The 26903-nt window shown below is 46.2% G+C and overlaps 1 protein-coding gene across 2 annotated transcripts in view; it reads left to right on the forward strand.

The window, feature by feature from the left end:
- Positions 1-645: 645 nt before the first annotated feature.
- Positions 646-26903, forward strand: part of map3k7cl (map3k7 C-terminal like) — a 276779-nt gene continuing 250521 nt past the window's right edge. For both annotated transcript variants that reach the window (XM_070892890.1, XM_070892891.1), the window contains exon 1: positions 646-727. The gene's annotated coding sequence lies outside the window, so the exon portion shown is untranslated. The remainder of the gene's footprint in view (positions 728-26903) is intronic.

A 26903-nucleotide genomic window follows, 5' to 3' on the forward strand; every position in this document is an offset into this window, starting at 1 on the left:
CCTCCACACTATTAATGCAAATTTGGTTTGCCCAGTGTAGATGTAGATGTAGTCTCCCATGATTACTGTATTACCCTTGTTACATGCACCTCAAATTTCCTGATTTATAGTTTGCCCGACACTGCAACTACTGTTGGGGGCCTATAAACAACTCCCTCCAATGTTTTCTGCCCCTTGCTGTTTCATAGCTCCACCCAAACTGGTTCTACTTCTTGATTTTCCGAGCTAAGGTCTTTTCTCTCTACTGTCTTTATCCCATCCTTCATTATCAGGGTGATCCCCCTCCTTTTCCATTTTGCCCATCTCTTCTAAAAGTCAAGTATCCTGGAATATTTGGTTCCCACCCTTGGTCACTCTGCAACCGCGTCTCCATAATGGCTATTAGATCAAACCCATTTATTTCTATCTAATCATAGTAAATTAAAATCTCATGTAATATCAAGGGGAATTAATGGGAACATAATTTAAAAAGAAAATAATAAGAGGGAATATGTTTTGTTCAATATTGACTGTATTTAGGTATTGACTTGTTTGCCACAAGGGGGCAGCAAACAATGACTCCAGTATGGTGAGCCCATTCTTGGTTAACCATGTGATCATTTGGTTCTCTGATTCTCTCTGGTCATATCCTGATTGAGACCTTTACAGCTCTGCCTCACTAAGTTTGGAACGAGAAAAAAAGAGCACATGCAAGCAGTTAGAAGGTAAAACAAAGAAGAAAAGAAAGGTAGGTAAGAAAAATAAAAGCACTGTGTTTTATGCTCCAATGTTTTATCTGGTGAAGTCAGTGTATCTTTTATAGTATTCTCATTGAGAAGAGTTATATACTGGAATCACAATCCAAAGAGTGCTAGACTGGTCAGCATTTACTATTGGTCTTTCGCTATTGGTTAAAACGCATGCTATAAATAGTGCATATTTTTAATTTACAGCTAGCAATTTGGACATGTTTTTCATATGGTTAAAACAATTTAGATTATTTGCAAAATGTGCGAAACCCTGTTGAGTGACAATGTTCAGCATACTGAGGTCTCAAACCAACTGGATAAAATAAAAAAGATAATTTTGCTGTTAAATAACTGGAGATTACTGGGGACCAGCTGCTAATTGTGGGCTAGTTTAAGATGTAAGAGGAATACTTTGGTGATTGAAGCCACGGGTCTTAACAATCAAAAATTCTTCAGGGTACATTATGAGACAAAGCACAATGCACATTAGGCTGAAGCTCCTCAAGTTTATGGTACATCTAGGATTGTATAAACAACAATGACTTGCATTTGTATAGCGCCTTCAACATAGAAAAATGTCCCAAGGTGCTTCCCAGAGTTGTGAGGAAAATATAACAGAGTCAAAGAAGGAAAGATTAGGAGTGGCGAGCAAAATGTTACTCAAAGAATGGGCCAGAAATTCGGCTCAATGGGTAATGTTTTGCAATGAAAATGGTGTCTGTGCTGCGCGCGCATACTTCTGATGCGTGCTGCGTTAGATGCCATCTTGGTGAGGGCATTAAGAGCGTGCGCTGGAAGTATGTAGAGTAGGCAGATCAAAGTGCAACGCTGATTTGACGCCAGTGCTGCTATTTTCGTCCTCAACACTGAAGCTAACGCCCTGTCTTAACCTCGCACAGCTGAACATGTGTTCAGCAGCAGCAAGGACCCCACACCAGCGATATTTAAAGGGATCAGCAACCACTCTAAGGTTAGTTACTGATTAATTTCTACTGGCTCTGTAAGTTTGTGGATGTGTTTGGAGTTTTCAAGAGTTGTTTAAAGTTGGTGAGGTGACAGGGTGTGGTGCTGGAAATGGAGAAGGTCTTGCTTCTGACTTCAAGGGTTCTCGTCAAACTACTTGCTTCCAGTCATGGGCAATGTTCTCCTTAAATTTTTTGGGGGCCACATATCCCCTTTAATGGGCTGCATGGCCCATTAAAACCTCCGCGCATGAGCGGTGTTTTGCATTAGAAGGCCGGCTCACTGGCTGCGCGTGAGCTCGAGACAGCTGCTTAAAGGGAACATTGGTCAAGGGTGCTCTAGTTGTCATCTCCCTTGGCCTGCAGCATGACAGGGAGATGGAGCAGAGGCAGCAAAGACAAGCTGCTCGCAGAGGGAGCGGGTGAAGGGCTCACAGCAGGAAGCCTTACCACCTAGGGTCTTCCGAGAGCAATTCACTTACCTCAGCTTGAGCCAGGAACAGTGTGTGAGGCGTCTGCGTTTTACAAAGGCGGTGTTCATAGATCTCTTGTAACCGGACCTGCAGCCTCACACCAGGGGAACAACAGTGTTGCAAGTGGCTGTGAAGCTGACCGTAGCCCTGAATTTCTTTGCGTCAGGATCCTTCCAGACAGGAATAGGCGACATTTGTAACATCTTCCAGCTCACCGTCCACAGCTGCATAAGAGGGGTGACAGACCGTTCTTTATGCCAGAATAGAGGAGTTCATTGTCTTCTCTCTGAACAGAGAGAAGCAGGCAGAATGTGTACGTGACTTTGCAACGATACCGGGCTTCCCCATGGTGTAGGGCGCCATCGACTGCATGCACGTGGCTTTGTGGGTGCCGCATCTAAATGCTGAGATGTACCGCAACCACAAAGGCTATCACTCGCTGAATGTGCAATTGGTGTGTGACCATGTTCAGCATATCATGATGGTGGATACCCGGGAACCTGGCAGAGGCATGATGCTTTTATTCTGCGCCAGTCTGTGGTTCCCTCAGTCTTTGAGCCACCACGACAAACCAGAGGGTGGCAAGGGCTATCGCTGACCACCAGGCTCATGACTCTGCTGTGCAACCCAACCACAAGGGGGCAGCATACATACAATGAAAGCCATGCTACCACACAGAATTTGATAGAGCAGACCATTGACATCCTTAAACAACGCTTCTGCTGCCTGGACCGCACTGGAGGAGCCCTGCAGTACTCACCAGAGCATGTCCCAAGATTCGTCATGGTCTGCTGCATACTCCACAATCTCGTCATCATAAGTGCACAATCCTTCAAACCAGGTATACATCAACCAGCTAATGAGGAGGAAGAGGAGGAGGAGGAAGCAGAAGAGGAGGAGGAGAGAGCAGAAGGGAAGAGGCAACTGAGACAGCCCCTTATTGCCCGGATGTCCATGATCGACTCATCTGACTATGGTACCAGTGAACGCATCCCCAATTCCCCATTCAAGATTAGTCCCACACCTTACCTTCCCTCCATTACCGACCAGCACAGCGCCCTCTTAGCCACAATGCTGAAATAAAAGCCACCACTAAAGAAACATTCCAATCAAACTTTATACATCAATCCATCCAATATTACATAACAAAGTCAACTAATCACCTTGTGCATTCCCTTTGTGTCGGACTTCAGTGTGCCTTTGTCTGTCCTAGTGCTCCTACGAAGTGCTACCCCAGTGGCTGCAGCTTGGCTGGTGATAGGCTGCTGATTTTCAGTGGGGGAGACTGCAGTTGGTTTTACAGGATGACCTCGAGCAGCTCTGGGCCTAGAAGGCCCGGCTGTGGACTTCACCACCTTGGCATGGGCTGCTGCAATCTGGGCTGGTTGGCTGACCAGTAACAGCAAATACACCGGTGGAGTGGCAATGGTGGGAGGTCAAATGCTGTCCTTGTGAGAGATAACAACAAGTTCGCGCTCCATGGAGCCACTGCCGCTCCCCCAGGGTGGTGCCTCAGCAATCCTTGTAATCTGTTGGAGGACAGATTGCTGGACTGTTGTGACACCCTGCAAGCCCCTTTCTGCACTGATAAACCCAGCCATGATGGCAGCAGTGTTGCAGCAAGCTGAGCCTGCATGAGAGCAGTTTGAGCTTGCACGACTTCAGTCTGAGCTTCCGCTGCAGCACTCAGATATTGGGTGGCTTCTGCTTGTACTACAATGGAAACTAAGACATCGACCATCAGATGCTGCATCATGGTTGGGTCTACAAGTGCACTCATGGAGTTGTGAATTACTTCCATGCTGGAAATCATGGGCTCCAACCGCCACGCAAAGCCCTGTACAATGTTGTGCCGCATTCCGAAAGGCTCCTTGACATTGCACTCAGGCTTTCTGGCAGGTCTGCCTATGTACTAAGCCTTCGTGCTCTTCTATTTCATGCTCCTTCACCAGTGCCTGGCCAGGTGGCAGTTCTTGGCTGTCTGAAAGGAGAAAGGCACAAGCGTAAGGTTCTGGTGAGGGGAGGGAGGTGGGGAAAGCAAGAACTGCATGCTTACACCATGTGCAGCTTGTAAAACAGAAAGGATTGCGTGATGAGGAGGAAGTGAGATGTGAGAAGGAGGATTACGTATGAGGATACCGGCATCTTGTGTTCTTTCAGGCCCACTACCGGCCACAGGCTCAGTGATGTCTCTCCCAATAATGGCCAGCACCATCTCCTCCATGGGGGTGAATTTATGCAGGCGCACTTGTCCCCCACCGGTTAGGAAATGCTGGCGCCAGTTGTGAGAAGCCTTTTCTTGCAAGAGAAAGGGAAGTGTGACAGTAAGGGTGGTGCAATGTCTTTGAGTGGTGTGCCTGTCATGGTTTAAGCTGCATGGCTGAATGGCTGCGCAGCTGTCTCAAGGTCCTGTGCAGCCGGTGAGCCGGCTTCCCAATGCAAAACAATCCGCTCATGCGCGGAAGAGTCAACGGGCCATGCAGCCGGTTAAAGGGGCCATACTGCCCAAAGCAAAATTAGGGGTAACATTGCTGAGCGCGTGTGCAAGCTGTGAAATATGGGGTTGAGGCTTGCGGCAGTGGTGTGAGGGTTAGGTGATGCTATGAGTGTGAGGTATGAGTCGTGTGTGATGTATTCTTACAACATCACTAACACACCACACAAGATGGCTCTTATACAGAAACTGTTATCATGTGACTTTGCCATATGACCCTTTTATTATTTACATCAGTAGTTGCATTACCACAGTAGTCCACTAGGTGGAGCTCTCTATTACACGTCTCCCTCCTTAATGAAGAAGTAATCAGAACAAATAATCATCATACATAACGTGCATGGTTATACACAACAAAAGATATGGACTTATTTTTCCATATTTACAAATCAAACAACCATTGGTTTTCTGTTTCGAAGAGAATACCTTCGCTCTTGAACAGAACTTTCCAAACTTGGTGTCGAACTTAGACTCATTCTAGGCTGATCCTGAGGAGAGTTTTTCTCCAAGGGCAACCCTCGATCTACATTTTGACTTTCTACAACTTCAGACTGTTTGTCTGCCTGACTCGGACTCAGACTTAAATTCTGACTTTCTCCTGAACTTGTTTCTAGAACATTTGATGTAGGATTTGCTACTGATACTTTACTTGAAACAAGACTATCTGACTCTTCAGAAATAATCGAATTATTCCAACTTTCAACACTTTTCACATCTGTAGGTAAAATATGATCAATGTGAACAAACCTAACCTGTCCATGAACAAATATGTGCGAGGGCCACATATCTTCACTGCTCTTCCTGGTAACCACTTTAACCATTCATGGTGATGGTTCTTCACTCTAACCTTGTGATTCAATTTCACACTTCTCTCTCTTACTCTACCTCTATCATAATTCTCTTTCTGCCCTAATTGTTTATCTTCTACTGACTGTGCCAAGTTTGGCTTTAAGAACGAGAACCTGGTTCATGGCTGTCGTTTGAGAAGCAGCACTGCTGGTGTTCTACCAGTAGTTGTATGAGGAGTATTACGATAAGTAATTAGAAAATTTGCTAGTTTGTAGTCCAACGACAACTGCCGTTTCTTTGGATTTGCATCCAACATTTGCTTGATGAGGGCACATTTTACAATTTGTACTGTGCGCTCTGCTGCACCATTTGAAGCAGGGTGGTATGGTGGAACTTTGATATGTTTTACACTGTTTCCACTTGTAAACTGTACAAATTCTTCTGAACAAAATTGCGACCTGTGAATTCATCCCTTTTTGGCGTGGAAGCAAGTCATCCTCGCTTCGAGAGACTGCCTATGATGATGATGATGACTCTATAGCTTTATCTAAACCTGGCCACCATAAGTAACTATGTGCAAAACTCTTGGGGTCAATTTCTTCAGGGAGGCCATCTGAAGAAAACAATCTTCGCAAATTGTCTAGTGTTTTACCTGTTGTTATTTTACACATTGGAAACACCTCTACCCACTTTGAATGACTATCAATCACAATGAACAATTGTTATCCTTCTAGCTCATCAAAATCATATGTAACTTTTGCCGTACCCTGGGAGGCCATTTCCATGGTTGTAAACGTACTGATGGTGGTTTCTTGCTTATCGATTGACACGTTGTACACTGACTAACGACGTAGGTTGGGGTCATTACAGGGAGCAGCATGTGGCGGCCCGGCCCTGAAATTGGCACGGTCCCGGCCTGCAAGACCATCAGCAGGCCAGGGCCATTACAGGGAGCAGCATGTGGCGGCCTGGCCCTGAAATTGGCACGGTCCCGGCCTGCAAGACCATCAGCAGGCCAGGGCCATTACAGGGAGCAGCGTGCGGAGGCATACCACTGCAGGAAGCAGCACGTGCTGCTGCAGGAGGGCGGCGGCTGCGAAGCCAGGTTGCTGATTGCAGTGCGGGCAGGCACAGCTGGAGGGGCGAAGAAGCGGCAAGAGTTTGTAGAGGGAAGTGACCGGGGCCCAGGAGAAGCGTGAGTTTGTGGCTCAGAAGAGGCGAGGGCTCTAGGGCAGCACGGGCCAGCCCACACTGCGATATGTGTGCGCGCTAGGTCTGTGCAGCAAAGCTGGTCTCTAGTCGTCTTGGGTAATCCTTGCCACTGGACCAAGGCCTAGCTCTGTCAAGCCCATATGGTGGCTGGTGTGCAACGGCCACCACACATTAAAAAAATCCATGCACCGGCATCTTCCACCCTTCAAGATGTAGTTCGGGATCTGGAATATTCGGTCCTTCATTGAAACACCTGTGAACTCATCCCTTTTTGGCGTGGAAGCAAGTCATCCTCGTTTCGAGGGACCACCTATGATGATGATGATGACTCTATAGCTTTATCTAAACCTGGCCACCATAAGTAACTATGTGCAAAGTTCTTGGGGTCAAGCACATTCCCAGGTGCTGATCATGAAGATCTCCTAACAATTTGGACCTGAACTTATTTGGGATAACTACTCTTGCACCCCACATGATACAATCTTTATCCACTGACAATTCATTCCCACGAATGAAATATGGATGAATATCTTCTTCTGATACCTGGTTTGGCCAGCCATTTGCTATGTAATCATGCACCTTTGAAATAACTGGGTCACGTTTGGTTGCTCTACCAATCTCTTCAGCTGTGACTGGAAGCTCATCAATGTATGAAAAATAGAACACTTCTTCTACCTTAGAGATAATGTTCTCAGTTTCTAGTCTTTTGAGTTCTTGCTCAACTTTCTCCTTGAGTGCGTGTGGTCCGCGACGTGCATTGCAGTAAACTCGTCTTGCGTCCTTCTGCACTCTAACACTCACCAAGAAATCTTGGATCAGACTGCCTGTTTCATGGAACACCTTCGGACAATGCTTGATTACATCATCTTTGGATGCAAATTTCATTTCCACATGAAAGATCTCATTTCTATCCAGCTTCAGTTATTGCAACCAATTTCTACCTAGTTAAGGCAGGCTTGCCTCCTGCCACTACTATGAGAGGCAAGCTTTGAAACTGATCCTTGTATTTCACCGGTATGGTGATACGTCCTATCACAGGGATTTGCTCTTCTGAGTAGCCTTGCAGCTCTATCTTCAATTTCTCCAGTCGAAAATCACTCAACTTGTCGAGATATAGCGATTTCGGTACTATGCTCACAAATGTACCAGTGTCGATTTCCATGGGCATCCTGGTTACTGCAATGTCTACTTGGATGATGATACATCGCGAATTGTTGTTAGATACCCTTGTGCTCCTGATGACGTGTATCTCCAGAACCTCCTTGTCCTGTTGCTTCTCTTCAGTGCTATTTAGTGTCTGCCGATTTCTACTTTTCGCATTGAAAGTTGGTTTACTCTTCTGTCGGCACACCTTCGCAAGATGCCCAGTTTTCTTGCAGTAGAAACACTCTGTCTTTACATATGGACAACTTTGAGTAATGTGTTGTCCCAGGCACCAATAGCATGACTTCAATTTATTGTTACTTTGGCCAGTTGCTAAGGCCTTGGGGCCCAACTGCCTTTTACTTTTAATCTGCAGGCGATTCACCTCGATTGTCTGATGACCGGAAATGGCACGAAATTCTCGGGAGTATTAGTTGGCCATATCCATTGACGTAGCTATCTGACAAGCAAAATCAAAAGCCAAGTTAGGGGTTGTCAACAACTTCTTTCTGATTGCTTCATTTTTCACCCTACAAACAAAGCGGTCACGCAATGCTCGGTCCTGAAATTACAGTGAATGGATAGCTTTTTTAAAGCTACAATGTACTCACTGATACTCTCATGAATTAATTGATTTTGTATTCCAAAATGATAACTTTCAGCAATTTCCAGGGGCTCAGGACTGTAATTCTGTTCTCCGTCAGTGGCATGTCCTTTGGCTTTACAGGAACAAGCAAATGTTTCAGGGTTTCATACATCTCGGGGCCTGCTTCAGTCAAGAAAATAGCCCGTTTGCTTTCTAACACCACATGGTTATGGTTTTCATCATCAGGGACTTCAACTATACTATTCACAGTGAAAAACATTTCTAGCCGCTCCACATACGTTCCGAAAGTCTCTTGGTCATGATGGAACTCACCTAAGCGCCCTATTATTCCCATAGACGAGGGCCATCTGGACTCTGGCAATGTCGACAGTTCAGCCAAGTGTGCTTGAAATCTTCTATGGATTTTTAGCTGTTCTGCAAAACAAAGGACCTCTCAAAGTCTCTCTGTTGGTTGGTAGGAATGTCCACCAACAGAAATTTCAGCTAGGGAATCCAGGAATCCCATCCTTGTCGCCAATGTAATATATCATCACTAACAAACACAAGATGGCTCTTATACAGAAACTGTCATCATGTGACTTTGCCACGTGACTCTTATTATTTACATCAGTAGCTGCATTACCACAGTAGTCCACTAGGTGGAACTCTATTACATCGGGTTTGGTAGAGATTGCTGGTTGGTGAGTGATAAGGGTGTAGTGCATTGAGCAGTGTGTGAGGCTAGTTGTTCACATGGTGGGATGTAGCATTTGATGATGAATTCATTAACCTTGACCACAAATTAAACTTCATTAAGCTTCTTCCTGCACTGCGTCCAGGTCCTCAGGGTTATACCGCTGGCATTCACTACAGCGGCTGTCTGCTCCCATTGGATTTTAGACATTTGCCTGGAGGGCCTCCAGACCCCATTTGGAAACAGGACCTCTCTCCTTGAGTTGACCTCCTGCAGCAAGGCCTCCAGTGCTGCATCTGTGAACCTTGGCACATGTTCTCTCTCCTGTTGTGGCATAATTGTTTTCTTTACTTCCTCTCACTCTCTTTCCCAGCCAGTTGAATGAGCTTCTGCAAACAGAATATAGCTCCCCTTTAAGAGGTGCAGACTCCCTTTAAGAAATGCAGGATAGCCTTAATTGGTGCTAACTTTGCACGAACTTGGGCCCCCTGCTGAGTATTCAGCCACCATACAGCGTGTTCCGCGCTGGGCTGAACACGCAGTCATGCTAATCCGCAGGCAGCCGAAGTTAGCATGCTGCCTCAATTCCTTTGAACGGGTGCGAGGTGATCGCTCATCGTGATCCCTGTGTCCGTGTTTGGGAGCAAAGGAATTTTAGGCCTGAGTTTTAAGGAGGGTCGTAAAGAAGGGGGGACATTCAGAGGCATTAAACTATAGGGAAGGAGTTCCAGAGAGTGGAATTTAGACAGCTGAAAGGCACAGCTGCCAGATGGCACAAAGGGAAGGGGTGATGAATCAGAGGTCAGAGCCAGAGGAACCTAATAGTCAAGAGGACGGGCTGTTGTAGGACTGGAGAAACTTACAGAGATAAGGAGGGGTGAAGCCATGGGCAGATTTAAGCACAAGGATAAGAACTTTAAGTTGAGGTGTTGAGGATCTGAGAGTTGGTGGAGGTCGGCAAGCATGATGATTATTGGCAAGCAGGACTTTGTGCAGGATAGGGTATGGACAGCGATGTTTTGGATGAGCTGGTTTATGGAGAGTGGAGTAGGGGAGGCCCATCTGCAGGTGGCAAAGGTATGGATGAGGGTTTCAGTAGCAGATGAGCTGAGGCAGGGAATGTTACAGAGGTAGATGAAGTTGATCTTTGTACTGGATAGGATATGGAATCGCAGCTCAGGGTTGAACAGGAATCCGAGATTGCGAACAGTCTGGCTCAGCCTGAGACAGAGCCCCAGGGTGGAGAATAGAGTCAGAGGTGAGGGAACAGAGTTTGTAGCAGGGGAAAAATATGATGGCTTCAGTCTTCAGAATGTTTAGCTGGAGGTTAGTTTCGGCTTATCCAAGACTAGACATCGGACAAGCAGTATGACAATAAGAAGGCGGTGGAGTGTTTGAGAGGTGGTGGAGAAGTAGAGCCTGGTGTCATCAGCATATGATGTCACCAAGAGACAGCATGTAGATACTTTGACAGTACCTTCCAGCCCTGTAGCCCCTACCAGCAAGAAGGACATGTGCAGTGGGATCACCATAACCTCCAAGTTATCCTCCAAGTCACATACCATCCTGACTTGGACAAACAGATTCTTCAGAGAGAGAGAGAGACAGGAGTTCTGAGCTGGTGAGAGGGGGACTGGGAAGTATTTGGCTTAATGAGCAGGGGTAGGAGGAATGCAGTGAAGGCAGCTAACTGAATGATCTCTATCTTGTTGACAAAAAAATCTAAGAGCTTCTTGCACTTCTTGAACAGGAGGTGGTAGGGAGAGGAGTTTAAGAAAATGGTCAACAGTACAGAAAAAGAGCTTGGGGTTATTGTTGCTTTCCAGCATGATCCTAGAGTGGTGGGAGATTATGCCAGAGAAGATCAAGGCTTGATGTGGTTAAGCCAGATGTGGCATTAGATAGTTAAGCCAGCTGTGTGCCAGGTTTGCTCAAGTTTTTGGCCCTTGAACTTGAAGGAGCAAAGAATGGGCCCATACTGGGGGAATAACAGGAATAGGAGACAGGGAAGATTTTGCTGGGGATGAGGGCATCAAAGTGCAGGTGAGGGAATGCTTGGACAAATCAGCTGCAGTAGTATTGTGGCAAATGGAGGGACAAAAATTGGACAGTTGGGATTTAGAAGGTGCAGTTGTAAGTTATTTGTGGGGAGAGTTTTTTCCAGGGATGGTTGTTGAAAATAATGAGGTTGAACAAGGGAGGTTTGGGTAGTGAAGGATACAAGGATTGTTGCAGATGACCTTGTCAAATGATGAGTCCACAGGAGCTAGCGAGGTTGTGGAGGATGCCATGAATATGGGCAGGTAAGTTTATATGGAGGGAGAACAGGAGAGCTGGGAATTCACAGGGGAGAGGACAAGGGGAGCTGGGGTGAAAATTGAAATCATGTCAATGAGGAGTTTCTCAGAGCAGAAGCTGGAGGAAAAAAGAAGGTTCGATATCTTGGGGAGAAATTTGGTGAGGCACTTGGAGAGTGATAGACGATGAGGATTTTAAAAGAAGAGTTAGGAAGGATGGAACAGGGTGAGGTAATCGGAGGAGGAAAAGGTGCCAGAGGAGTAAGGAACAAAATCAAGACTTGATGATAAAGGCCATGCTGCGAAGGTGAAGATTGAAACCACTGATTTGATGAGACAGGTGGTGGGAAGTATAGCCAGACTGGGAAGCTTCAGTAAGGGGCAAAGTATCGCCAACCACAATTCAAGATTCAGTAAAAGCCAGGATATTAATCTGCAATAAGGCTGTGGATGGCAAGGGTCTTGTTCTTTTGAGTGAGCAAACATTTTGAAGGGAAATGTGGAGTGAGGAGGGGGGGGGGGGGGGGGGATGATTGCTAAACTGTCAGCATAAAAATAAAAAAGGGAAGGTGGCTCATCCGTGGCTATCTAGGGAAATCAGGGATAGTATTAAAGCCAAGGAAGTGGCATACAAATTGGCCAGAAATAGCAGCGAACCTGGGGACTGGGAGAAATTTAGAACTCAGCAGAGGAGGACAAAGGGTTTGATTAGGGCAGGGAAAATGGAGTACGAGAAGAAGCTTGCAGGGAACATTAAGGCGGATTGCAAAAGTTTCTGTCGGTATGTGAAGAGAAAAAGGTTAGTAAAGACAAACGTAGGTCCCCTGCAGTCAGAATCAGGGGAAGTCATAACGGGGAACAAAGAAATGGCAGACCAATTGAACAAGTACTTTGGTTCGGTATTCACTAAGGAGGACACAAACAACCTTCCGGATATAAAAGGGGTCAGAGGGTCTAGTAAGGAGGAGGAACTGAGGGAAATCTTTATTAGTCGGGAAATTGTGTTGGGGAAATTGATGGGATTGAAGGCCGATAAATCCCCAGGGCCTGATGGACTGCATCCCAGAGTACTTAAGGAGGTGGCCTTGGAAATAGCGGATGCATTGACAGTCATTTTCCAACATTCCATTGACTCTGGATCAGTTCCTATCGAGTGGAGGATAGCCAATGTAACCCCACTTTTTAAAAAAGGAGGGAGAGAGAAAGCAGGGAATTATAGACCGGTCAGCCTGACCTCAGTAGTGGGTAAAATGATGGAATCAATTATTAAGGATGTCATAGCAGCGCATTTGGAAAATGGTGACATGATAGGTCCAAGTCAGCATGGATTTGTGAAAGGGAGATCATGCTTGACAAATCTTCTGGAATTTTTTGAGGATGTTTCCAGTAAAGTGGACAAAGGAGAACCAGTTGATGTGGTATATTTGGACTTTCAGAAGGCTTTCGACAAGGTCCCACACAGGAGATTAATGTGCAAAGTTAAAGCACATGGGATTGGGGGTAGTGTGCTGACGTGGATTGAGAACTGGTTGTCAGACAGGAAGCAAAGAGTAGGAGTAAATGGGTACTTTTCAGAATGGCAGGCAGTGACTAGTGGGGTACCGCAAGGTTCTGTGCTGGGGCCCCAGCTGTTTACATTGTACATTAATGATTTAGACGAGGGGATTAAATGTAGTAACTCCAAATTTGCGGATGACACTAAGTTGGGTGGCAGTGTGAGCTGCGAGGAGGATGCTATGAGGCTGCAGAGTGACTTGGATAGGTTAGGTGAGTGGGCAAATGCGTGGCAGATGAAGTATAATGTGGATAAATGTGAGGTTATCCACTTTGGTGGTAAAAACAGAGAGACAGACTATTATCTGAATGGTGACAGATTAGGAAGGGGGAAGGTGCAGCGAGACCTGGTTGTCATGGTACATCAGTCATTGAAGGTTGGCATGCAGGTACAGCAGGCGGTTAAGAAAGCAAATGGCATGTTGGCCTTCATAGCGAGGGGATTTGAGTACAGGGGCAGGGAGGTGTTGCTACAGTTGTATAGGGCCTTGGTGAGGCCACACCTGGAATATTGTGTACAGTTTTGGTCTCCTAACTTGAGGAAGGACATTCTTGCTATTGAGGGAGTGCAGCGAAGATTCACCAGACTGATTCCCGGGATGGTGGGACTGACCTATCAAGAAAGACTGGATCAACTGGGCTTGTATTCACTGGAGTTCAGAAGAGTGAGAGGGGACCTCATAGAAACGTTTAAAATTCTGACGGGTTTGGACAGGTTGGATGCAGGAAGAATGTTCCCAATGTTGGGGAAGTCCAGAACCAGGGGTCACAGTCGAAGGATAATGGGTAAGCCATTTAGGACCGAGATGAGGAGAAACTTCTTCACCCAGAGAGTGGTGAACCTGTGGAATTCTCTACCACAGAAAGTAGTTGAGGCCAATTCACTAAATATATTCAAAAGGGAGTTAGATGAAGTCCTTACTACTCGGGGAATCAAGGGGTATGGCGAGAAAGCAGGAAGGGGATACTGAAGTTTCATGTTCAGCCATGAACTCATTGAATGGCGGTGCAGGCTAGAAGGGCTGAATGGCCTGCTCCTGCACCTATTTTCTATGTTTCTATGACAGTGATAGATGAGGTAAGTGTGACAGGGAGGAGGCTGGTGAGGGTAGACCCCAATCAACATTCCCTTTAATTATTTTTTGGAGTGTGCGGCCCCTTTAACAGGCTGTGCGGCTCTTTCTAATTACCACGCATGCGCGGTTTTCCATTCAAAAGCCGGTGACTGGATGCGTGGGACCTCCAGACCACTGTGTGGTCATGTGGCCTGCCGCGCAGCTTAATGGGAAGATTGCCCCAGGGAGATCAGTGAGAGTAGAAGACGAGGCACTGGGATTGCTGCTCTTCAGGAGGTCGCAATGCCTCAGTGGATCAGAGAAAGCCAAGCAAAGCATTCTTTAGTGGCTAGCTGTGGACTACCCACAGAAATAGGGTAGGGATTGGAAGGGCTGTGGGTGCAAAATAACTGAGAGAGGAGAGATGAAAGATGGAATAGCCAAGTGGTGAGCGGGGTCGGAAAGGTTGTAAGAAGGGAGATAGAGGTTGTGGGCTCGGCTCTAGAGTGGAGGCACAATGTGTAAACAAATGGACACAAGAAGTTCTGGGTTATATAGTCATGGCAGAGATTAGGCAAGATATGCGGCAGTCTTAGATTAGGGGCAGGGAGGGGACAATGAATAGTCCAGAGTTACAGTCTGAAGACCAGGAGGCTGTAGAGCGATGAAGTCCATTAATAGACATGTTAGCTTGGAACAGCCATCAACCCAAGAGGGAGAAAGGACCAGGTTCAGAGTCAGTAGCATAGAACAGATGAATCCATGAGCTGCTGGAGGATCAGAGTACCAACTGATGTGCTGGTGCAGTGGATTCCAACCTCTGGATACATTGGACCCCAGAATCAGGGAGTCCAGCAGAGAACCAACCAGGAGCCACAAGAGGTTAATCTCCAGGTGCATAGTGGCCGTGGATGCTAACAGTGCACACTAGCAGAGCTAGTAGACCAGCAGAGGAGCACAGAGCAGTGAAAGCCAAACCCAGAGACCGAGAATAGCAAAGCTGGGGAGGCAGGGGTGGATGAAACAGCTGGTCCAACCCAGTCCAGCGAGGAGCAGTAGAGAAGTTCTAAAGGCAGAGTGCAGCAGAGCAAACTCAGCATAAAGTCAGCTATTGGGTCATTTCATTTTCTTTTTGTTAAACTGCATCAACTTAACTAAAAAAAAATTAATTTAAGGAAATTTCAACGTTATCTGATACACCCTCAAGCTGTAATACATGTTCATTTTTTAAATCCTTTTCCCCTACAACTGCTTCCCACCATCAACCTTTCATTTCCAGCTGGGCTGGGCAGGGCATGAAACAGCTGCCGCTCCATGGCTTGCTGTTCGGTGGTGCGCTTTAGAAGAACGGAGCTCAACCTGGCAGCTCGGCGATAAATTGCTGTGACATGTGGTGTTTTGTTGAGCAGCAAGAATCAGCAGGTGACATGTCGGTCAAGCCTGGGACTTTGAATTTGCAGGTTAAAACTACAGTAGTCTAATAATTAAATATTAGCATTTGGATAGTGCTGAAATTCCCGCGGGCAGTGCTCAAGGACTATATGTGGTGCACAGTGATGCGAAAAGAATTCAGTGATAGTAATCCAAGGTCACCATCGTTGGAACAAGATCAGAGACCCATTAAATAATATATTTATTTGATAACTATTTTTATTTCCTGCTGCTCACCAAACAAAAATAAATTGGTGCAGGGTATATTTTAAATAATAGCATGAGAACTGATGAGCACAAAGCCAGCTAAAGCTTCATTACATTACTACAGACTATTGGAAGACAAAGTGCAAAATGCAGAATCATTTAACTGCCAGTGTGTTGCACACTAATGGTGCCAATCTTATTCGTTTTGACTGATTGACTATATGAGGTTGTATCCTTCTATCCATAGGAGCTACCAAATTATATAGTGCTTGTTGTGGATTTGATTTTCATACTAATTACTTTTTATTATCAAGTATTAAATATTACTGATTTAATTAATTTTTAATGTTAAGTTCATATTAATATATTTTACTTGCTGTAAGAATCAAAACAAAATTACACGTAGCAGTGGTGTTCAATCTATTATCCATCATAATAAAGAACCATTTTACTAGTACAATGCTAATACTAGTTACAGATAAATGTACTTCACATGTGCACATTTACTTGCAGTCAGATTCAGGTGAATTTATAATGGGAAACAAAGAAATGGCGGACCAGTTAAACAAATACTTTGGTTCTGTCTTCACGAAGAAAGACACAAATAACGTTCCGGAAATACTAGGGGCCGAGGGTTTAGTGAGAAGGAGGAACTGAAGGAAATCCTTATTCGGCAGGAAATTGTGTTAGGGAAATTGATGGGATTGAAGGCCGATAAATCCCCAGGGCCTGATAGTCTGCATCCTAGAGTACTTAAGGAAGTGGCCCTAGAAATAGTGGATGCATTGGTGATCATTTTCCAACAGTCTATCAACTCTGGATCGCTTCCTATGGACTGGAGGGTAGCTAATGTAACCCCACTTTTTAAAAAAGGAGGGAGAGAGAAAACAGGTAATTATAGACCGGTTAGCCTGACATGAGTAGTGGGGAAAATGTTGGAATCAATTATTAAAGATGAAATAGCAGCACGTTTGGAAAGAAGTGATGGGATCGGTCCAAGTCAGTATGGATTTATGAAAGGAAAATCATGCTTGACAAATCTTCTAGAATTTTTTAACTGGTAGAGTGGACAAGGGAGAACCAGTGGATGTGGTGTATTTGGACTTTCAAAAGGCTTTTGACAAGGTCCCACACAAGAAATTGGTGTGCAAAATTAAAGCACATGGTATTGGGGGTAATTACTGACGTGGATGGAGAACTGGTTGGCAGACAGGAAGCAGAGCATCGGGATAAACTGGTCCTTTTCAGAATAGCAGGCAGTGACTAGTGGGGTACCGCAGGGCTCAGTGCTAGGACCCCAGTTATTTACAATATACATTAATGATTTGGATGAGGGAATTGAGTGTAATATCTCCAAGTTTGCAGATGATACTAAGCTGGGTGGCAGTGTGAGCTGTGAGGAGGATGCTAAGAGGCTGCAGGGTGACTTGGACAGGTTAGGTGAGTGGGCAAATGCGTGGCAGATGCAGTATAATGTGGATAAATGTGAGGTTATCCACTTTGGTGGCAAAAACACAAAGGCAGAATATTATCTGAATGGCGACAGATTAGGAAAAGGGGAGGTGCAGCGAGTCCTGGGTGTCATGGTACATCAGTCATTGAAAGTTGGCATGCAGGTACAGCAGGCGGTGAAGAAGGCAAATTGTATGTTGGCCTTCATAGCTAGGGGATTTGAGTATAGGAGCAGGGAAGTCTTACTGCAGTTGTACAGGGCCTTAGTGAGGCCTCACCTGGAATATTGTGTTCCGTTTTGGTCTCCTAATCTGAGGAAGGATGTTCTTGCTATTGAGGGAGTGCAGTGAAGGTTCACCAGACTGATTCCCGGGATGGCAGGTCTGACATATAAGGAGAGACTGGATCGACTTGGCCTGTATTCACTGGAGTTTAGAAGGATGAGAGGGGATCTCATAGAAGTATATATTCTGATGGGGCTGTACAGGTTAGATGAGGAAAGAATGTTCCCGATGTTGGGGAAGTCCAGAACCAGAGGACATAGTCTAAGGATAAGGGATAAGCCATTTAGGACTGAGATGAGGAGAAACTTCTTCACTCAGAGAGTTGTTAACCTATGGAATTCTCTATCGCGGAGAGTTGTTGATGCCAGTTCGTTAGATATATTCAAGAGGGAGTTAGATATGGCCCTTACGGCTAAAGTGATCAACGGGTATGGAGAGAAAGCAGGAAAGGGGTACTGAGGTGAATAATCAGCCATGATCTTATTGAATGGTGGTGCAGGCTTGAAGGGCCGAATGGCCTATTCCTGCACCTATTTTCTATGTTTCTATGTTAACGAACATCTACCACTATTCAGTAACTAAGGAGGTACACCACTCATATTGATCAAAAAATACTTGCACACTCTGCTTTTCATCTTATCGTTTTACCAACAAAGGCACAAATAGGTTAAAGTACACGTATACACCGTGCGGATATGAATATTAAGATCACATGCTTCAGGAAGGTGTCTTATATTCACTACCCAAAAATACAATTTTCCATATTTAGATTCCCAATTAGCCACATTTAGAACAGCAATCTTCTAAAACGTCCATAAAGGGGTCAGTAGTAGTTGTGATCAGTGCAAAGAGAATAGCTGGACATTGTAACAAAGAAAACGTTTCTCGTGACCTCATGATGGTAAGGAACACTTGTTGTTAAATGCTGTTGACTAATATATTTTGCTTTATAAATTTACTCGCAGTTTTGTTATTTGAATTTTCTCTATCTTTTACATAAGTGTTTCTGCAGTGCATTGGCAATTTTACAATAGTTGCTTTGTGACAAAGTCTATCAATAGAGTTCTTTAGGAGACTTCAATGCTGGAGGAGTGACGTTCCACAGAACATTATTTACATTTAAAACCTTAGCAGTATTATAAAAATTGATGTAGTCTCTTTAATTGTCCAAATAATTAAACTGGAAACCCTAATTAATTACCTTGGGCTAAAAACTTGATAACGTGACACCCATTGTTTTGGGCCCATTGTTAAGGTCCATTGTTTTGGGCCCATTGTTTAGGTCCATTGTTTTGGGCCCATTGTTTAGGTCCATTGTTTTTGGCCCATTGTTTAGGTCCATTGTTTTGGGCCCATTGTTTAGGTCCATTGTTTTGGGCCCATTGTTTAGGTCCATTGTTTTGGGACCATTGTTTAGGTCCATTGTTTTGGGCCCATTGTTTAGGTCCATTGTTTTGGGCCCATTGTTTAGGTCCATTGTTTGGGCTCATGTTTGAGCCCATTGTTTGGGCCCATGTTTGAGCCCACTGTTTGGGCCCATTGTCATGGTGCGTCGCCGAGAGGCTCGGGAGGTGTGTGGAGAGGCCTATAAAAAAGCCCAGCGTCCGAGAGTCGTCGGGAGTCATGGTGCATCAGCGAGAGGCTCAGGAGGTGCATGGAGAGGCGGAGCTTGTGCAGCTACAGGGAGAAGGCAAAAAAGAAGTAGAAAGAAATTGAAAGGTGACATCACAGCCAAGAGGGTAAGTGATTGGCTGGTGATTGGTGAGTAGCTTTTCTTTTTCTTTCTTTATCAGTAAGTAACATTTAGCATTGTTGTTGCCAACTTAAGTGTATCTAAGGGTTAATTCATGGCAGGAGAGCTCGGACACGTGTTGTGCTCCTCCTGTACAATGTGGGAAGTCAGGGACGCTTCCGGTGTCCCTGACGACTACATATGCGGGAAGTGCATCCACCTGCAGCTCCTGACGGACCGCATTGTGACACTGGAGCTGCGGGTGGATTCACTCTGGAGCATTCACGATGCTGAGAATGACGTGAATAGCACGTTTAGCGAGTTGGTCACACCGCAGGTAAAGGATACTCAGCCTGATAGTAAATGGGTGACCAGCAGGAAGAGCAGTGTAAGGAAGGTAGTGCAGGGGACCCCTGCGGTCATCCCCCTGCAAAACAGATACACCGCTTTGGGTACTGTTGAGGATGATGACTCATCAGGGGAGGCCAACAGCAGCCAAGTTCATGGCACCGTGGCTGGCTCTGCTGCACAGGAGGGCAGGAAAAAGAGTGGGAGAGCTATAGTGATAGGGGATTCGATTGTAAGGGGAATAGATAGGCATTTCTGCGGTTGCAACCGAGACTCCAGGATGGTATGTTGCCTCCCTGGTGCAAGGGCCAAGGATGTCTCGGAGCAGGTGCAGGACATTCTGAAAAGGGAGGGTGAACAGCCAGTTGTCGTGGTGAACATATGTACCAACGATATAGGTAAAAAATGGGATGAGGTCCTACGAGACGAATTTAGGGAGCTCAGAGCTAAATTAAAAAGTAGGACCTCAAAAGTAGTAATCTCAGGATTGCTACCAGTGCCACGTGCTAGTCAGAGTAGGAATCGCAGGATAGCTCAGATGAATACGTGGCTTGAGGAGTGGTGCAGAAGGGAGCGATTCAAATTCCTGGGGCATTGGAACTGGTTCTGGGGGAGGTGGGACCAGTACAAACTGGACGGTCTACACCTGGGCAGGACCGGAACCAATGTCCTAGGGGGAGTGTTTGCTAGTGCTGTTGGGGAGGAGTTAAACTAATATGGCAGGGGGATGGGAACCTATGCAGGGAGGCAGAGGAAAATAAAAGGGAGACAGAGGCAAAAGATAGAAAGGTGAATAGTAAAAGTGGAGGGCAGAGAATCCCAAGGCATAAAACAAAAAGGGCCACATTACAGCAAAATTCTAAAGGGGCAAGGTGTGTTAAAAAGACAAGCCTGAAGGCTCTGTGCCTCAATGCGAGAAGTATTCGGAATAAGGTGGACGAAGTAACTGCGCAGATAGCAGTTAATGGATACGATGTAATTGGCATCACGGAGACATGGCTATAGGGTGACCAAGGCTGGGAACTCAACATCCAGTGCTATTCAACATTCAGGAAGGATAGACAGGAAAAGGAGGTGGGGGTGGGGGGGGGGGTTGCGTTGCTGGTTAAAGAAGAAATTAATGCAATAGTAAGGAAGGACATTGGCTTGGATGATGTGGAATCAGTATGGGTGGAGCTGCAGAATACCAAAGGGCAGAAAACGCTGGTGGGAGTTGTGTACAGGCCACCAAACAGTAGTAGTGAGCTTGGGGAAAGCATAAAAGAAGAAATAAGGGATGTGTGCAATAAAGGTACAGCAGTTATCATGGGCGACTTTAATCTACATATAGATTGGGTTAACCAAACTGGTAGCAATGCGGTGGAGAGGGATTTCCTGGAGTGTATTAGGGATGGTTTTCTTGACCAATATGTGGAGGAACCGACTAGAGAGCTGGTCATCCTAGACTGGGTGATGTGTAATGAGAAGGGACTAATTAGCAATCTTGTTGTGCGAGGTCCCTTGGGGAAGAGTGACCATAATATGGTAGAATTCTTTATTAAGATTGAGAGTGATACAGTTAATTCAGAAACTAGGGTCCTAAACTTAAGGAAAGCTAACTTTGATGGCATGAGGCGTGAATTGGCTAGAATAGACTGGCAAATGATACTTAAAGGGTTGACGGTGGATAGGCAATGGCAAACATTTATAGATCACATGGATGAACTTCAACAGTTGTACATCCCTGTCTGGAGTAAAAATAAAACAGGGAAGGTGGCTGAACCGTGGCTAACAAGAGAAATTAAGGATAGTGTTAGATCCAAGGAAGAGGCATATAAATTGGCCAGAAAAAGTAGCAAACCTGAGGACTGGGAGAAATTTAGAATTCAGCAGAGGAGGACAAAGGGTTTAATTAGGAGGGGGAAAATAGAGTGTGAGAGGAAGCTTGCCGGGAACATAAAAAAGGACTGCAAAAGCTTCTATAGATATGTGAAGAGAAAAAGATTGGTGAAAACAAAGATAGGTCCATTGCAGTCAGACTCAGGTGAATTAATAATGGGGAACAAAGAAATGGCGGACCAATTGAACAAATACTTTGGTTCTGTCTTCACGATGGAAGACACAAATGACCTTCCGGATGTACTAGGGGACCGAGGGTCTAGTGAGAAGAAGGAACTGAAGGATATCCTTATTAGGCGGGAAATTGTGTTAGGGAAATTGATGGGATTGAAGCCGATAAATCCCCAGGGCCTGATTGTTTGCATCCCAGAGTACTTAAGGAAGTGGCCCTAGAAATAGTGGATGCATTGGTAATCATTTTCCAACAGTCCATTGACTCTGGATCAGTTCCTATGGACTGGAGGGTAGCTAATGTAACACCACTTTTTAAAAAAGGAGGGAGAGAGAAAACGGGTCATTATAGACCGGTTAGCCTGACATCAGTAGTGGGGAAAATGTTGGGATCTATTATTAAGGATGAAATAGCAGCGCATTTGGAAAACAGTGACAGGATCGGTCCAAGCCAGCATGGATTTATGAAAGGGAAATCATGCTTGACCAATCTTCTGGAATTTTTTGAGGATATAACTAGTCGAGTGGACAAGGGAGAACCAGTGGATGTGGTGTATTTGGACTTTCAAAAGGCCTTTGACAAGGTACCGCATAAGAGATTGATGTACAAGACCAAGGCACATTGTATTGGGGGTAATGTACTGGCGTGGATAGAGAATTGGTTGGCAGGCAGAAAGTAGAGAGTCGGGATAAACGGGTCCTTTTCAGAATGGGAGGCAGTAACTAGTGGAGTACCGCAGGGCTCAGTGCTGGGACCCCAGTTCTTCACAATATATATTAATGATTTGGATGAAGGAATTGAGTGCAATATCTCCAAGTTTGCAGATGACACTAAACTGGGTGGCGGTCTGAGCTGTGAGGGAGATGCTAAGAGGCTGCAGGGTGACTTGGACAGGTTAGGAGAGTGGGCAAATGCATGGCAGATGCAGTATAATGTGGATAAATGCGAGGTTATCCACTTTGGTGGCAAAAACACAAAGGCAGAATATTATCTGAATGGCAGCAGATTAGGAAAAGTGGAGGTGCAATGAGACCTGGGTGTCATGGTTCATCAGTCATTGAAAGTTGGCATGCAGATACAGCAGGCGGTGAAGAAGACAAATGACATGTTGGCCTTCATAGCCACGGGATTTGAGTATAGGAGCAGGGAGGTCTTACTGCAAGTGTACAGAGTTTTGGTGAGGCCTCATCTGGAATATTGTGTTCAGTTTTGGTCACCGAATCTGAAGAAGGGCATTCTTGCTATTGTTTGGGTCCACTGTTTGGGCCCATTGTTTGGGCCCATTGTTTGGGCCCATTGTTTGGGCCCATTGTTTGGATCCATTGTTTGGGCCCATTGTTTGGATCCACTGTTTGGGCCCATTGTTTGGGCCCATTGTTTGGATCCATTGTTTGGGCCCATTGTTTGGATCCATTGTTTGGGCCTATTGTTTGGGCCCATTGTTTGGGCCCATTGTTTGGGCCCATTGTTTGGGCCCATTGTTTGGATCCACTGTTTGGGTCCACTGTTTGGGTCCATTGTTTGGATCCATTGTTTGGGCCCGTAGTTTGGATCCATTGTTTGGGGCCATTGTTTGGGCCCATTGTTTGGGCACATTGTTTGGGCCCATTGTTTGGGTCCATTGTTTGGGTCCATTGTTTGGGCCCACTGTTTGGGTCCGTTGTTTGGGCCCGTTGTTTGGGCCCGTTGTTTGGGCCCGTTGTTTGGGCCCGTTGTTTGGGCCCATTGTTTGGGCCCATTGTTTGCGCCCATTGTTTGGATCCATTGTTTGGGCCCATTGTTTGGATCCATTGTTTGGGCCCATTGTTTGGGCCCACTGTTTGGGCCCATTGTTTGGGCCCATTGTTTGGGTCCATTGTTTGGGCCCATTGTTTGGGCCCATTGTTTGGGCCCACTGTTTGGGTCCATTGTTTGGGCCCATTGTTTGGGGCCATTGTTTGGGCCCATTGTTTGGGCACATTGTTTGGGCCCTTTGTTTGGGTCCATTGTTTGGGCCCATTGTTTGGGCCCATTGTTTGGGCCCGTTGTTTGGGTCCATTGTTTGGGCCCATTGTTTGGGTCCATTGTTTGGGTCCACTGTTTGGGCCCATTGTTTGGCCCCGGTGTTTGGGCCCATTGTTTGGGTCCATTGTTTGTGTCCATTATTTGGGTCCATTGTTTGGGCCCGTTGTTTGTGTCCATTGTTTGGGTCCACTGTTTAGGCCCACTGTTTGGGTCCATTGTTTGGGCCCATTGTTTGGGCCCATTGTTTGGGCCCACTGTTTGGGTCCATTGTTTGGGCCCATTGTTTGGGCCCATTGTTTGGGCCCGTTGTTTGGGCCCACTGTTTGGGTCCATTGTTTGGGCCCATTGTTTGGGCCCATTGTTTGGGCCCATTGTTTGGGCCCACTGTTTGGGTCCATTGTTTGGGCCCATTGTTTGGGTCCACTGTTTGGGTCCATTGTTTGGGCCCGTTGTTTGGGCCCGTTGTTTGGGTCCACTGTTTGGGTCCATTGTTTGGGCCCATTGTTTGGGTCCACTGTTTGGGCCCATTGTTTGGGCCCGTCGTTTGGGCCCATTGTTTGGGCCCATTGTTTGGGTCCACTGTTTGGGTCCATTGTTTGGGCCCGTTGTTTGGGCCCGTTGTTTGGGTCCACTGTTTGGGTCCATTGTTTGAGCCCATTGTTTGGGTCTACTGTTTGGGCCCATTGTTTGGGCCCGTTGTTTGGGCCCATTGTTTGGGCCCATTGTTTGGGTCCATTGTTTGGGCCCATTGTTTGGGTCCACTGTTTCGGTCCATTGTTTGGGCCCATTGTTTGGGCCCATTGTTTGGGCCCGTTGTTTGGGCCCATTGTTTGGGCCCGTTGTTTGGGCCTGTTGTTTGGGCCCGTTGTTTGGGCCCATTGTTTGGGCCCGTTGTTTGGGCCCATTGTTTGGGTCCATTGTTTGAGCCCATTGTTTGGGTCCATTGTTTGAGCCCATTGCTTGGGTCCATTGTTTGGGTCCATTGTTTGTGTCCATTCTTTGGGTCCATTGTTTGGGCCCATTGTTTGGGCCCGTTGTTTGGGTCCATTGTTTGGGTCCATTGTTTGAGCCCATTGCTTGGGTCCATTGTTTGGGTCCATTGTTTGTGTCCATTATTTGGGTCCATTGTTTGGGTCCATTGTTTTGGCCCGTTGTTTGGGTCCATTGTTTGGGTCCATTGTTTGAGCCCATTGTTTGGGTCCACTGTTTGGGTCCATTGTTTGGGCCCGTTGTTTGGGCCCGTTGTTTGGGTCCACTGTTTGGGTCCATTGTTTGGGCCCATTGTTTGGGTCCACTGTTTGGGCCCATTGTTTGGGCCCGTTGTTTGGGCCCATTGTTTGGGCCCATTGTTTGGGTCCACTGTTTGGGTCCATTGTTTGGGCCCGTTGTTTGGGCCCGTTGTTTGGGTCCACTGTTTGGGTCCATTGTTTGAGCCCATTGTTTGGGTCCACTGTTTGGGCCCATTGTTTGGGCCCGTTGTTTGGGCCCATTGTTTGGGCCCATTGTTTGGGTCCATTGTTTGGGCCCATTGTTTGGGTCCACTGTTTCGGTCCATTGTTTGGGCCCGTTGTTTGGGCCCGTTGTTTGGGCCCGTTGTTTTAGTCCCATTGTTTGGGCCCGTTGTTTGGGCCTGTTGTTTGGGCCCGTTGTTTGGGCCCATTGTTTGGGCCCGTTGTTTGGGCCCATTGTTTGGGTCCATTGTTTGAGCCCATTGTTTGGGTCCATTGTTTGAGCCCATTGCTTGGGTCCATTGTTTGGGTCCATTGTTTGTGTCCATTATTTGGGTCCATTGTTTGGGCCCATTGTTTGGGCCCGTTGTTTGGGTCCATTGTTTGGGTCCATTGTTTGAGCCCATTGCTTGGGTCCATTGTTTGGGTCCATTGTTTGTGTCCATTATTTGGGTCCATTGTTTGGGCCCATTGTTTGGGCCCGTTGTTTGGGTCCATTGTTTGGGTCCATTATTTGAGCCCATTGTTTGGGTCCATTGTTTGAGCCCATTGTTTGTGTCCATTATTTGGGTCCATTGTTTGGGCCCATTGTTTGGGCCCGTTGTTTGGCTCCACTGTTTGGGTCCACTGTTTGAGCCCATTGTTTGGGTCCATTGTTTGGGTCCACTGTTTGGGTCCATTGTTTGAGCCCATTGCTTGGGTCCATTATTTGGGCCCATTGTTTGGGTCCACTGTTTGGGACCATTGTTTGAGCCCATTGTTTGGGTCCATTGTTTGAGCCCATTGCTTGGGTCCATTGTTTGGGTCCATTGTTTGTGTCCATTATTTGGGTCCATTGTTTGGGTCCATTGTTTGGGCCCATTGTTTGGGTCCACTGTTTGGGTCCACTGTTTGAGCCCATTGTTTGGGTCCATTGTTTGAGCCCATTGCTTGGGTCCATTGTTTGGGCCCATTGTTTGGGTCCACTGTTTGGGACCATTGTTTGAGCCCATTGCTTGGATCCATTGTTTGGGTCCATTATTTGAGCCCATTGCTTGGGTCCATTGTTTGGTTCCATTATTTGGGACCATTGTTTGTGCCCATTGTTTGGGTCCATTGTTTGAGCCCATTGCTTGGGTCCATTGTTTGGGTCCATTGTTTGTGTCCATTATTTGGGACCATTGTTTGTGCCCATTGTTTGGGTCCATTGTTTCAGCTCATTGCACGAACCCATTGTTTGGGCCCGTTGTTTGGGTCCATTGTTTAGGCACTACGTGTGCCATTTTGGGTTGTAAATGGTGCCCAAGCCGCACGTGCACACCACTGGTGCAAGCTGCGCCAGATGCCTCATTGGTGAGATCATTAGCGTCGGTGCTGGGAGTAAGTGCCAGAAGTATGTAGAGAAGCCAGATTCATGACATCACACAGCATGCAATGCTGATTTGATGCCAGCGCTGTCATTTTCATCCTCAACACTTGAACTAACGCCATGTTTTACCCTCGCATAGCTGAACATGTGTTCAGCAGTATAAAGGACCCCCTGCCAGCTTGAGTTGCTGATTAATTTCTACTGGTTCTGTGTAAATTTGTGGAAGTGTTTGAAGCTTTCAAGAGTTGTTTAAAGTTGCTGGGGTGAGAGGGTGTGGTGCTGTAAGTGGAGAGGGCCTTCCTTCTAACTTCAAGGGTTGTGGTCAGACCAGTCATGGGTACCGGACTCCTTCATGCTCCTTGATATTTCACTCAGGCTTTCTGACAGGCCCGTCAATACCCAAAGCAGTTTGTTGTGCATCCTCATCAGTGCTCTTCTGTACACCACCGCATCAAAGTCCTCATCTGAATCCTCGGCAGAAAAACTCATGTGCGACCTCACCCTCTGTAGAGCTGGCACCGGTGCTACCCTTTCCCCCTGCCATTCATGCCCAGTGACTCACCATATGCAGATCCCATCTCGAAGCTACCCTCTAAAGTCCATGCAGTGCCA

This window comes from Pristiophorus japonicus, chromosome 11, assembly GCF_044704955.1.
Source record: "Pristiophorus japonicus isolate sPriJap1 chromosome 11, sPriJap1.hap1, whole genome shotgun sequence".
NCBI classification, from domain to species: domain Eukaryota; kingdom Metazoa; phylum Chordata; class Chondrichthyes; family Pristiophoridae; genus Pristiophorus; species Pristiophorus japonicus.